At 36.4% G+C, this 14,381-nt stretch overlaps 1 pseudogene; it reads right to left on the minus strand.

The window, feature by feature from the left end:
- Positions 1 to 964: 964 nt before the first annotated feature.
- Positions 965 to 2,545, minus strand: LOC140846021 (olfactory receptor 5V1-like; annotated as a pseudogene).
- Between the last annotated feature and the right edge of the window lie 11,836 nt (positions 2,546 to 14,381).

Below are 14,381 nucleotides of genomic sequence, written 5' to 3' on the forward strand. Positions count from 1 at the left end.
AAAATAGAGGTGGTAGATGTGTTAACCAACCTTATGGTGTCAAATATTTTGCAACAAATATATCAAACTATCATTTTGCACACCAAAACTTATACAACATTATATGTCAACTCTATCTCAGTAATGGTGGGGAAAATGATACAATTATAAATTATGTGTGTCCATTTCTCCATAATAGTTACTATATCTAAATGAGAGACTAGTTTCAGGGATTTTAGTCCCTGTAGCTGGAGAATACTGATACTAAAAATACACAGCAACTGATAAGGAGTGTTTGTGGTGTGTGTATGTGTGTGTGTGTCTGTGTTAGAAAATGGTGCTTTCAGTTTTGATCATGTTGAGAGTAAGATGAGAGTACTTTACTGAACTAAATTAGATAACTAAACCAGAGACAGGTAGGTCTAAGAATGTACAGGGTCACAGAAAGAGGAAGAAAAGCAGATAAATACATAGTAAGTAGAAGCAAAAAAAAAAGACAGAATGAGCAAAAGCATAATTTTATGGAGAGAGCACAGGCATTCAATCACATGAGGAAAAGAAGAAAAACAAAGATCTATGAATAGACATTTAGATATAGATGTAAATGTAGATATAAAAACAGGTAGTATAGGTTTAGCTATGGATATGGATATGGCTATGAACATAAATTCTAATTACCTTAAAAGAGGCTCAGTTTATTCTTATATACTATAACTAGTATTCTCTGCTACTCATGAAAAGGTTTATTTTGGGGTTATATACTTTAAGTTCCCCTTGGATTGAGATACAACATATGCATATATAGGAATGTAGGCTTTCAGATAAACTAAAATCATGTGTATGTTTGCATGTTTATAAATTTCAGTGTGCGTAAGTGTATTCTATGTGTCAAATAAAATTATTGTCTATGAATTCTCCTTATAAATGTGTTCTAAAATGAGTATGGACTTTTTCTGTTTTACTCTTACACTCAGTGTAAACATGCTCAGTGACATAAGACCGTGCCAAGTGCCCCTTTCACCTCTGTGTTCCTCAAGCTGTAGGTCATGGGGTTTAGCATTGGGGTGATAACCCCGTAGAGCATGGCGATGAGTCTGTCCCTGTCTGGGGAGTGGTGACTTGAAGACGAATATAGGTGAAGATGGCTGTGGCATAGAACAAACAGACCACCAGGAGGCGGGAGACACATGTGGAGAAGGCTTTGTGCTTCCCTTCCACTGACTGGATCTTTAGGATGGTGGATATGACAGAAACGTAAGAGATGAAGGCACCAATTCCCGAGACACCTCCTGCCACTAAAACAAGCATTTCTGCCATGTAGGTGGATGAGCAGGAGAGGGCCACCAGTGGGGGGTCGTCACAGTAGTACTGGTTAACCCGATTGGACTTGCAGAAAGACAGGCAGAAGGTGGACACTGTGTGGAGGAGGGAATGGAGAAACCCTGCTGCCAGCTGGGCACAGCGAACCTTTGTCATGATGAGGGTGTAATGGAGGGGGAAGCAGATGGCCACGTACCAGTCATAAGCCATGGCAGCGAGAAGGAAGACCTCAGTCCCCGCCAGGGTCACCAGGAAATAAAGCTGCAAAGCACATCCCAGGAAGGAAATCTGTGATTCCCAGTCAGGAGGTTGTCCAGCATCTTGGGGATAGTAGCTGATGGGCAGAACATGTCTAAGAGGGACAGACTAGCCAGAAAGTAATACACGGTGTGTGCAGCTTCTTCTCCATCCAGATGGCCAAGAGAATGGCCCCGTTTCCCACCAAGGTGACCTGGTAGGTGATGGCAAAGACCACAAAGAGAGGATAGTGCACCTCGGGGAGGTCAGAGAGCCTCGTGAGGATAAAGTGAGTCACGGGGGTGAGATTGTAGCCATCCACCCCTCTCTCCACATGATACTCAGCTCCCATTCTCCTTAAAATAAATATTTCAACGTGTCTAATTGTTCAAAGAAATTTGAGATCACAAAAATTAGGTGTGATGGAAGCTCTTGGCCATTGTAACTCCTTTAATGTCTCTCTGGAGGGAAGGAAGGCAAAAACTGGGTTAGAGAAAAAAGCCAAGGGAACTATTGATTAGAAATTTATCAAGTCATTGTGTGTGGTTGATGATGAATATGTTACTTATATTTTAATTAAAGATTCCATTTATTAGACCTGTTGTTAAAAACATCTCCTGACTTCATGCTCTTGCTTGGAATACTCATCCTCAGTTCCTTACCATGAGGAAGCCCTCTGAGACTAGAGATGTTTAAAAATTCACCTCCTCATTAAAACCATTGTGGACCTTTCACTAGCATTTGAAGTTTCACAACTCAGTGATATAGCTGTTTTGGATTCTTGAAACTAATGGGAATTTACCTTATTTTGCTTTTATTATTTCAATGTTTACAATTTTATGCACTATCTCAATTCTAAGTATCTCAAAGGCAGTAGCTATATATTTTACAATGTATGTAATTTTGGGGGGATATTGTTCATGTACAACATTGTATTGGTTTCAGATGTACAACAAACATAGTGACTCAGTACTTACCCACATTCCCAGCGAGTCTTTCTATGGTCCATGTACACCCCGCTACCAACCACCGTATTACTGTGTTATTTTTTATAACCCTTTCTTTCACTTCCATTCCTATGCCCAATTCATTTTATAATTTGAAGTCTGTACCTCTTTATCTGTCACCTTTTCAACCATCTTCACACCCCCATTTTACTTTATGTACAAAAAAACAATGAAAACAAATACATGGTAAATTATTTTAATAAATTTTACCAATGAACATACAATAAAAGAATATTTTACTTTTTTGTATAGGTGCAGATGAATAAATGGTGCATCTCCTGGTTAGACAAATTGTATCTGTTGTTAAGAATAAATATGGAAATGTTTTTTATAATAGAATCACAATAATTTAAGAATGAATTTTAACAGGTGTTCTCCAGAATTAGTATAGCTTGATAAATTGATGCAGCATACAAAGTATAAACTAAACAAGCTAGAAAATAGAAACAGACTCATAAACACAGAGAATAGACTGCTGGTTACCATGGACAGGGGCAAATGAAATAGGTGCATTAGATAAAGAATTACAAATTTCAATGTATTAAATAATTTAGTCACAGGGATGGAAGTAGAGCATAGGCAATAGAACTAATAATATTGTAATATATTTTTGGTGACATATAATCACTACACATTATGATGAGCATTTGGCAATGCATACAATTATTGGATCACTTTGTTCATCTAAAACAAACATAATATTGTGTATCATCTATTTCAATAAAAATTTTTAAAGAATAAAGGACAAATAAAATGTTTGATAGTGCCTAAGTATGAAGAAAATTAGAAACAAATATATTCACATGATACTCAGCTCCCATTCTCCTTAAAATAAATATTTCAACGTGTCTAATTGTTCAAAGAAATTTGAGATCACAAAAATTAGGTGTGATGGAAGCTCTTGGCCATTGTAACTCCTTTAATTTTTAAATTACATTTGTATGTATTTTAAGTCCTCATAATCATTTTGAAAACTATTTAATAAAGAAACCTAGCTGAAGGTCTAAAAATCAGTACTTCTATGGGTGGTTCTGTCACATTGAAAACTACTTTTTTAAATATTGAATGTGTATGACAGAGAGGGAGATGATTAGCTAATAAAATATAACCATCATTTCAGTGCTTCTGCCTCCACATTTATTTTGTCTACTAGAGATTACTGATGATATATTGGCTCAGATAAAATATACAAATAATGCAAATTTATATATAATGATTTATTTTTACAAATGGAATAAAATTTTCTACCACCTTTCTTTAATGCAATATTTCATTATTTCCTTCTTATCCGTCTTCTGATTTCTTTGTTTCTTTTTGTCCTTCCTTCCACCCATTTGTCTGTCTTTTGAAAACTACAGAAAACATTCAGTTGACAAATTTTTCTATTTTATTATTTCTCTTATGTTTCATTAAACTAATACTCTTGAATATCTTCCTGAGGGCTACTACCCTTAACTTTAATTGAAATAAAGTTAATTGAAATATAGTTAACGTACATATTATACTGGTCTCAGTGTACAACATAGTGATTTGAGAATTATACACTTTGCTAAATGCTCACCATGATAAATGTAGATATCTGTAGATAATATCATACAAATATTCCACAATATTATTGACTATATTCCCAGTGCTGTGCTTTCATCCCTGTGGCTTCTTTATTTTATAATGGGAAGCCTGCACCTCTTTGACCCCTCCTCTCACTTAGGCCATCCTCCCGTCCCTCTTCTCCATGTGATGTATATTTAAGCAAGAATCACTGATGTTACTTGGATTATTTTAGCTTTTATATTCGCAAACCACCCCGGGTCTGTATCATGCTTTGGAGGAAAAGACAATGTATTTTTGTGATATTAAAGTCATGATATTTAGGAAAGAAAATTACAACACAGACCAGAAAGTGTTTGGATATAATTCAATCAACAGATGTTTAGTGAGCAAATGAAAATGACTGAACAAAAACACCCACTTTCTCAAATATCAAGGTTCTGTAAAGCTGCACAATTTCAGTTCTCTACATCTTTACACACTCACTTTTTTTGGTTTCATTAATCTACAACTACATGAAGGACATTATGTTTACTAGGCTCCCCCCTTCACCAAGTCCTCCCCACATACCCCTTCACAGTCACTGTCCACAGAGTCACTGTTTGCCTTCTCTGTGCTTCACTGTTCTCCCTGTGATCTCCCACACCATGAGTACTAAACATAATACCCCTCAAACCCCTTCTCCCTCCCTCCCCACCCATCCTACCACACCCCTCCCCTTTGATAACCACTAGACCCTTCTTGGAGTCTCTGAGTCTGCTGCTATTTTGTTCCTTCAGTTTTGTTTCATTGTTATACTCCACAAATGAGGGAAATCACTTGGCACTTGTCTTTCTCTGCCTGGCTTATTCCACTGAGAATATTGTCCTCAAGCTCCATCCATGTTGTTGCAAATGGTAGGATTTGTTTCTTTCTTATGGCTGAATAGTATTCCATTGTGTGTATGTACCACATCTTCTTTATTTATTCATCTACTGATGAACACAAGTTGCTTCCATATCTTGGCTACTGTAAAAAGTGCTGAAATAAACATAGGGGTGCATATGTTTTTTTGAATCTGAGAAGTTGTATTCTTTGGGTTAATTCCAAGGAGTGGGATTTCTGAGTCAAATGGTATTTCTATTTTTAGTTCTTTTAGGAACCTCCATATTGCTTTCCACAATGATTGAATTAGTTGACATTCCTACCAGCAGTATAGGAGGGTTCCCCTTTCTTCGAATCCTTGTCAGCATTTGTTGTTCTTAGTCTTTTTGATTCTGGCCATCCTTACAGATGTGAGGTGATATCTCATTGGGGCTTTAATTTGCATTTCTCTGATGATTAGTGATGTGGAGCATCTTTTCATGTGCTTTTGGCCATCTGAATTTCTTCTTTGGAGAACTGTCTCTTCATATCTCTGCCCATTTTTTAATTGGGTTATTTGCTTTGCTTTTTGGGTGTTGAGGTGTGTAAGTTCTTTATATATTTTGGATATTAACCCCTTGTTGGATATGTCATTTACAAGTATATTCTGCCTTACTGTAGAATGGCTTTTTGCCTGTTGATGGTGTCCTTTGCCGTACAGAAGCTTTTTAGTTTGATGTATTCCCATAAGTTCATTTTTTGCTTTTGTTTCCCTTGCTCAAGGAGATGCATTCAGGAAGAAGTTGCTCATGATTATATTCAGGAGATTTTTGCCTGTTTTCTTCTAAGAGTTTTATGGTTTCATGACTTACATTCAGGTTTTTGATCCATTTTGAGTTTACTTTGTGTATGGGGTTAAGCAATGATCCAGTTTCATTCTCTTGCATGTAGCTGTCCAGTTTTGCCAACACCAACTGTTGAAGAGGCTGTCATCTCCCCATTGTATATCCATGGTTCCTTTATCCTATATTAATTGAGCACATATGCTTGGGTTAATATCTGGACTCTATTCTGTTCCACTGGTCTATGGGTCTGTTCTTTTGCCAATAACAAATTGTCTTGATTACTGTGGCTTTGTAGTAGAGCTTGAAGTCAGGGGGCATAATTTCCCCTCCTTTATTCTTCCTTCTCATGATTGCTTTGTCTATTCGGGGTCTTTTGTGGTTGCATATGAATTTTAGAACTATTTGCTTTAGTTTGTTGAAGAATGCTGTTGGTATTTCAATAGGGATTGCACTGAATCTGTAGATTGCTTTGGGCAGGATGGCAACTTTGACAGTATTAATTCTTCCTATCTATGAGCACAGGATGTGAACCATTTATTGGTATCTTCTTTAATTTCTCTCATGAGTGTCTTACAGTTTTCAGGGTATAGGTCTTTCACTTCCTTTGTTAAGTTTATTCCTCTGTATTTTATTCTTTTTGATGCAATTGTGAATGGAATTGTTTTCCTGATACCTCTTTCTGCTAGTTCATCATTAGTATATGGGAGTGCAACAGATTTCTGTGTGTTAATTTTGTATCCTGCAACATTGCTGAATTCAGATATTTGATTTAGTAGTTTTGGGGTGGATTCTTTAGGGTTTTTTGTGGTATGTGATCTATTCTTGAAAATGTTTTATGTTCAGTTGAGAAGAATGTGTGCCCTGTTGCTTTTGGGTGGAGTGTTCTGTAGATGTCTGTTAGGTCCATCTGTTGTAATGTGTTGTTCAGTGCCTCTGTCTCCTTACTTATTTTCTGTCTGGTTGATCTGTCCTTTGGAGAGAGTGATGTGTTGAAGTCTCCTAAAATGAATGCATCACAATCTATTTCCCTCTTTAATTATGTTAGTACTTGTTTCACATTTTTGAGTGCTTCTTTGTTAAGTACACAGATATTTATAATGGTTATATCCTCTTGTTGGACTGACCCCTTTATCATTATCTAATGTTTTCTTTGTCTTGTTACTTTGTTTCCTGAAGTCTATTTTGTTGAATACAAGTACTGCAATGCCTGCTTTTTTTTCCATTAGTTGCATAAAATATCTTTTTCCATAACTTCAGTTTTAGTCTGTGTATGTCTTTGGGTTTGAACTGAGTCTCTTGTAGGCATTATATAGGTGGGTCTTATTTTTTGTCCCAAAAGACTCTATGTCTTTTGATTGAAGCCTTCAGACCATTTACATTTAGGGTGATTATCAATACGTATGTACTTATTGCCATTGCAGGCTTTAGATTTGTGGTTACCAAAGGTTCAAGGGTAACTTTCTTTCTATCTCATAGTCTAACTTAACTCATGTAATGCTATTACAAACACAATCTAAATGTTATTTTTTCCCCCTCCTTTTCTTCCTCCTCCAGATTTAGTATATTAGGTGTCATAATCTGTACTCTTTGTCTATCCCTTGTCTGACTTTGGGGTAGTTGATTTAATTTTGCATTTGTTTAGTAATTAATTGTTCCACTTTCTTTACTATGGTTTTGTTTGTTCTTGTAACAGCTATTTAGCCGTAGGAACAATGTGGAGACAGTTTGTGGAAGAAGGTAAATTCTCTCAATTTTTGCTTATGTGGAAATTGTTTAATCCCTTCTTCAAATTTAAATGATAATCTTTCTGAGTAGAGTACTGTTGGTTCAAGACCCTTCTGTTTCATTACATTAAATATATCCTGCCGCTCCCTTCTGGCCTGTAACATTTTTGTTGAGAAGTCTGATGATAACCTGATGGGTTTACCTTTGTATGTGATCCTTTTTCTCTCTCTGGCTGCTTTTAATATTCTGTCCCCATCCTTGATCTTTGCCATTTCAAATATTGTATGTCCTGGTGTTATCTTCCTTGGGTCCTTTTTGTTGGGAGATCTGTGCTCTTCCATGGCCTGTGTGACTTTCCTTCCCCAGATTTGGGACATTTTCAATGATTATTTCTTCAGAGACCCTCTTTATCCCTTTTCCTCTCTCTTCTGCTGTTATCTTTATAATGTGAATATTGTTCCTTTTGGATTGGTTACATGGCTCTCTTAATATTCTTTCATTTCTAGGGATCAGTTTTTCTCTCTCTGCCTCAGCTTCTCTGTGTTCCTGTTCTGTTATTTGTATTCCATTGAGTCTCCTGTCACTCTTCTAATCTGCTTTTAAATCCTTCCATTGTATCGTTCAGTTCAGCTATTGTATTTTTCAAAGTCTCTACATCTGTCTTGAATTGTCCCTGAGATCTTGAATATGTTTTTGTAGCTCTGTGAGTTCATGATTTTTACTTTGAAATCTTTATTGAGAAGATGGTTATCTTGGTTTCACTCTCCTCTCTGGTGTTTTAGGGATTTTGGATTGAGCCAGGTTCTTTTGACATTTCTTCCCTACTTGAATCCTATGAAATGATAACTTTGTGTAATTCACTCCCACTAGTGACCAGGATCTTTACTCTCTGGGGTGTTCACATTGGTTGCAGGTATGTGGCACTGGTGCCTGCCAGGATGATGGAGCTCTTTCCTGATTCATGGCCACAGTGTCTGCCTGAACTGCGAGGGCCAGTTAGTCAAGCATGCAGGGAGCAGCCTCTGCATAACACCCCTTTAGCCACTGTATTGGGTGCTGCCCTCCTGCTGATGTGGTGCCATGGAGGGTGTAACAGCTTTGTGAGCAGGTTCTGGCCAGGAGGAAGGAGTGTCTGGCTGCTTGTGATGGTGGGGGTGCCTCAAGGCTGCATTGTCAGCCAGGGGGATGGAGCTCCTGAAACTCCTGAAAGTTCCCATCCTGATGGGCTGAGTGTGTTGGTACAATTTTGTCTACTTATCCTTCCTCCTTAGCAGCAAGCTCTGTGTAATCCTTGCCCCTTTAGCAGCCCTCTCACTGTTGGAAAGTCTTTCAATGCGTCTGCGTTTGTTTTGTCCTGTAGTGGCTGCTTTTGGGTACTTGTTCTATATAAGTGGCTGGAATCTCAGTCTGCCCAAGTGTTCCACCTGTCCCTGCTTTCCAACCCCTTTAATTTCCAGAGCACCATGCAATATGGGTTCGTGGTCCTAGAGTAGATCTTCAGGGCTGGGTATTTAGCAGTCCTGGGCTTCTACTTCTTCCCTCCTCCGTTTCTGTTCCTCCTGCCTGTGTGCTGGGTTTGGGGAGAGGGCTTCGGTTCTGCCCAGTTGTTGCTTTGCTACTTTACCCTTTTCCGTGAGGTATTCTGCTTTCCCCAGATGCAATGTCTGTTGGTGTTTCCTTCTGGTCACTCTTTCAAGATTAGTTGTATTTGCTGTGTTTTCATGTTATATGTGGTTTTGGAGATTATTTCTACTTCACTTCTCATGCTACCATCTTTCCTGCTCTCCTGAAGGATATTGTTTTTATAACCACTGAATACCATTATCATATCAAAGAAATTTAATAATATCATCTATTTTTATATTTAAATTTTCCCAGTTGTCCTAATAATTTTTTTGTAGAGGATTTTTTTTTTTGGTCCAAAAGCCAAGAAAATAATCATGCATTACATTTGCTTGTCATTTCCTTAGTCCCCTTTAATCTAAAACAGTTTTTGCTACCTCTTCTTAAAAAAATTCAAGAGTCCAGTTCTGTACCATGTCTCATTTTCTGGATTTGTGTGATTATTTCCTTATCATTGGATTCAAGTTAAATGCCATTACCAGTTTTGGTAATGGCATTGTATAGATGATGTTCCTTCCCATTTTGTCATATCAGAGGGCTCATAGTGCCATTTGCCATATTGTTGGTGATGCCAACCACGTCTGATTACTTGGTTAAGGTGATAGGTAATCTATATGATGATACTCTATATTTTGACTCTAATAATTTATCCTTGCCCCCTTTTACTTGGAATCCTTGCCTGAATTAGTGAATATATTATCTGTTATTATCATTATTTTTAATGCTCAAATTTTCTCAAATTTGGCTAATTGAAATTTCTTTAGTGCCCTGACCACTCCGTGTTTGAATACTTCCTTGCTCTTTATTACACACAATTATAGTTCACCTTGTGCTTCTCCCCAGTCCTGTACTCAGCTTTTTCTCCAAGGATCACTGTTTCCTGTTATTGAGAAATAATATACTTAGGAAGGAAGTTTATTTATACTGGAGAGTCATAACTTCTAGATTTTTTCAATGGACAGATTTTGGAAACCATCGTCAGTCACTCCATACATCCATCTATCCATCCTTCTTCCATCCATCCATCCATCCATCCATCCATCCATCCATCCATCCATCCACCCATCCATCCATCCACAGAGTTCATACTGATATTTTGTTATTTTTAAAAAATTGGTATATTTGAAGCTTTATTTACTGTATAGAAGAAAATTAGAATACCACTTTAGGTCTTTAAAAATATTCTAATAGTGGAAAAAATTAAAGTAGCTGGAGGTAAATAACAACTTTTCTTGGTGACTCAGGTATATAAGTTTGTTATTTAGTGAGCACTTATCTCTGTTGTTAATGTAATTTTGGGGAAATGCCGTGACAACATTGAGTCAAAAAAGCTGCCTGTCAGTGAAGAGGAGCAGATTTACCCTTGGGACACATGTGCAGCTGTTCATGACGTGAGGCTTTCATTATTACAGCATTATTTTAAGGATGTAAGTACTCTTTTTTTCACATGTATTTTTTTCTGAAAAATTGATGGTTATTTCTCTCCAGAGTGTTATTCTATATTTTTTCTTATACAAAATATTCTAATTTGGAACCTAGATGTTTGTTAGAAAAAACTTAATGTGTGGATTGTAAGGAAATAGAAATCTTTAAAAAGTAAAAGAAATGGATTGTAAACAATAAATGAAAATTTCAGTTTATAGGTGTTATACCTTTGTTTTAAATGTTATTTATTATGAGGCATACAAATTCAGTTCAATGGAATGTAAATATTTACAAAAGCTTTTGATATACAAATATTTTATGAAGATTTTTGCCTTCTTTCACTTTTATTTAAAGATACATAGTATACTGTCATTATGATACTTCTAAAATGTAAAGTAGGGTCAGATTTAATTCATGCCTTTCTGGTTTCCTGTGAACTTGTTTTTTTTTTCCAGCCCTTTGCACCTAGGGGCTCTAGCATTCAGGCATCCTAAACCTCGGAAGATCAACTTTATTTATTTAGTAGCAATAGCATTGTTAACTTCTTTGTAAAATTTCCATACCACTTCTAGTGTTTCCTGAGTAGATTATTAAATGAAGTGTTCTTTCATCTGGTTTTTTTTTGAACTACTGTGTTTTGAATTAAGTAAACATACAATAATAATTTAAAATGCTTAAAATACAAAGTGCAACATTATTTTTGGTTAGCTAATGAGATTCGTGCTCATAATACACTAGATTAATTAAAAGAAAGTAGTAGTACAGGTGGAAGAAAGATTACTTAATCAGATAACCAGTAATTGGCCTAGTGATGCTAACAGTCAGAGTAGTACAGTTCAGTTAGGTGGACAGAGGAGAAAAATTTTGGTGGATTCTTGAGGAGATGATGTCTCTAGTTACAGAGGTGTCGTATAGATTATAAAGAGTCCCAGATCAGAAAAAGTGGGTTGTCATTCTGATTCTTCGATATCTTAGCAATATGAGCTTGGCTATATAAACACTCAAAGGCTCAATTTCCTTATCTGTAAAATAGGGCATATAGTGGTCTTTGATGCAGTAACCCACCAGGTTAGAAATTTCTTTAGATCACTTTATACATAATAAAGGTCAGTGTAAATGTAAAGTGTTGTTTTTAATATTCAAGGTAGCCCATTTAGGAGGGCTCAGGTTAGGCTTTATAATGCAGTTTGGGTTAGGTAATGAGGATTATGCTTCCACGTATTTTCAGAAGCTTTTAAATGAAATTTTCATTATTTTGAAAAAGGATGTCTTTCATACATTTGTTGCAGGTTGAGTTCATTCTCCTGAGTCCTTGTCCCCACTTGCAGTAAGAATTGAAATGTGGAGACACAGTAGCAAAGCAGAGGGCACGTTTTATTTGAATATACTCCAAGGGAGGAGTGGGCCAGAGTCAAGGTAAATGAAGGCCTTGATTTGTTAGGTGGGAGGCTTGTCTATTGAATTCTGGTTAGGAGGTACCTGTTTGACTGGCAAGGTGGGATTATTTGATTTATAGGTCCTTGTATACAGTCACCCCTCTCAGAGAGCATTTTTAGTCTATTGTGATCTGGTTGGGGAGGGGAGGAAGTTATCTCCCTGCAAAACCTTTGCTGCCTCCACATGGGAACCCCCCCCCTCCGGGCAGAGTTTGGGTGGCTTCTTCTTTGAACCTTATCTTCCCCTTTTCTGGCTGCTTGTGTCTGTCTTTCCACCTAACATTCCTAACACTTTTTTCTTGATTATTCCTTTGAATTTTTGAAAGCTTATATATATTATTTTATTATTCAGACACTAACAGATATCTTCATTTTAAAGATAATTGTACAGTTGTGCTAAGTTCTGCTTTTGCAGAAATTTACTACAACTTTCATTTAGATTTTAGTGTCCTGCCACACACTAGTTTTAGTTTTATCATTTTGAATCACTTTATAGTAAATGAGTAAAAATGAATCCTAAAGCCAAATAGAAAGAAATATAAATTGATTCAATCAAAATATGATCCAGACCTAGGAGTGAAATAATTTTGAGGGAAGGATTGATCTAATAACAGAGAGAAAAAGTAGTATCCTTTTTTGCTTCAAGGATAGTTACTCATTTTTAGAAAAAAATCTCTTTTGTAAAAAGGCTCTGAACTTGTCTGATTCTCTGTTATATTTCTGCTAGTGATTGTGAGTCTATTCTTGTATTAATACTTTTATGTACTTTCATAATGGTTATTGTATGTATACATGGTGTGCTCCTGGACTATATACCTCTGGACATTTAGGGCCATTTCTTATATTGGTTTTATATTCCATTCAGAGAGTAGCATATGCTACGTGTGTTATAAATGCTTACTGGATATCTTCCTGAATTACTCTAGCATAGATTACCAGAGTTTTGTAGCCAGAGATACTGCTCAGAGCAGAAAAGAGTACAGAGCAGTACCAAAGGGCACTGGTACTGATTATGGGATTACACTGTGTAGATTCTGCTTTCCTCTGATCAAATTTTACAAAGTTGACATGTAGAATTTTAGTCATGTAAGACTGTGGATTTATGGTCGACACTACAAGCATTTTATATGAAAGAGGCGATGTAGTAGCAAGGGAACCTGAACTTTAGAGTCAGATAGACTTGGGTTTGAAATTGGTCTCTATCACTTATAACTGAGTGATCTGGATAAACTTTTCATTCCTTTTTTGTAAACAACGATAATACCATCAGGTTTTAATAAATATTGAGGTTGTGAAGATGTAGTGTTAAGCAGTTAGCACAGCGGCAGTTGGGCATATCATTGAAATCTTCCTAAAATATTTGTCTCATGTTAGTGTTTTCATGCTTTTTTTGAACCTAGCAGATTACAAATAAGAAATGTAAAGCTGCATAGACAAATGACATTGTATTTTCAGTTTTAGAAGTTAACTGCTTTAATTAAAAAGATTAATTACATTTTCATAAGACATTGTCAAAGAGAACAGGTTGTTTATTAACTGACTACCAACTATTCTAAAATGAACTAATACCAGTATCTGCTTCTACTTCAAGCAGCTCCGAAGAATAAAGCAGAGATGAACAGGTCTCCTGTTGTTTTTCTGATTTTTAACATTAAAAGCTAGCGCACCTGCTGTGAGGATTTGATTTCTGTGGCTGCACATCTTTAAATCAGCCAGGAATGCATTTTGCACTGTGTAATAATTTCAACTCTCAGATGCTTATGAAGAGCCTTGATTTAATGTTGGAACTTTGTTTACTATTGTTTAAAGAAGATTTGGTCATCTTACATTACCATATGTTCCTTTTCAACATAAAAGTAAAATATAAAGGTTTACTCAGTTTTGATGGCTCTCAAATCTTTCTTCGTGTGTGGTCTCATGTCAGACCTTGGGCCTAATGCTGCTCTGGCTTCGCCATGTACGTACTACAGACTCAGGGAGGTGAGGTCAAGTTCAGGCCCAAATGCTGTTCAACAGAGGCTAAAGGAAAATTCAAAGAAAATTATTTTAGGAAGAAAAATTTTAGCCTGTTTATAGGTTTAAAGGGAAGGAATTAGCAGGGAAGGAGGAGAAGGCAATTAACTCTCAAAAGGCTATGTATTTTGCTTACATAATCTTGGTTTCCTTTTTGTGCATATTATATGAAACCCTTGTTAATGTTAAGATACTTCTTAGGGTTATTCTTATGAGCACATTTTTACTTTAGAAAGATGTGTGGAGGACACATCATGGAGAGCAGAAATTGGAGTCAAGGAGACCAGTTAAGGAACTTTATTTTAAAGAAGTCCCTCCCCCACAACAAATGATACAGACTTGAATGTTATAGTGGGAATAAAGAGAGGTCAAAATCTGTG

Source organism: Manis javanica, chromosome 14 (genome assembly GCF_040802235.1).
Source record: "Manis javanica isolate MJ-LG chromosome 14, MJ_LKY, whole genome shotgun sequence".
NCBI classification, from domain to species: domain Eukaryota; kingdom Metazoa; phylum Chordata; class Mammalia; order Pholidota; family Manidae; genus Manis; species Manis javanica.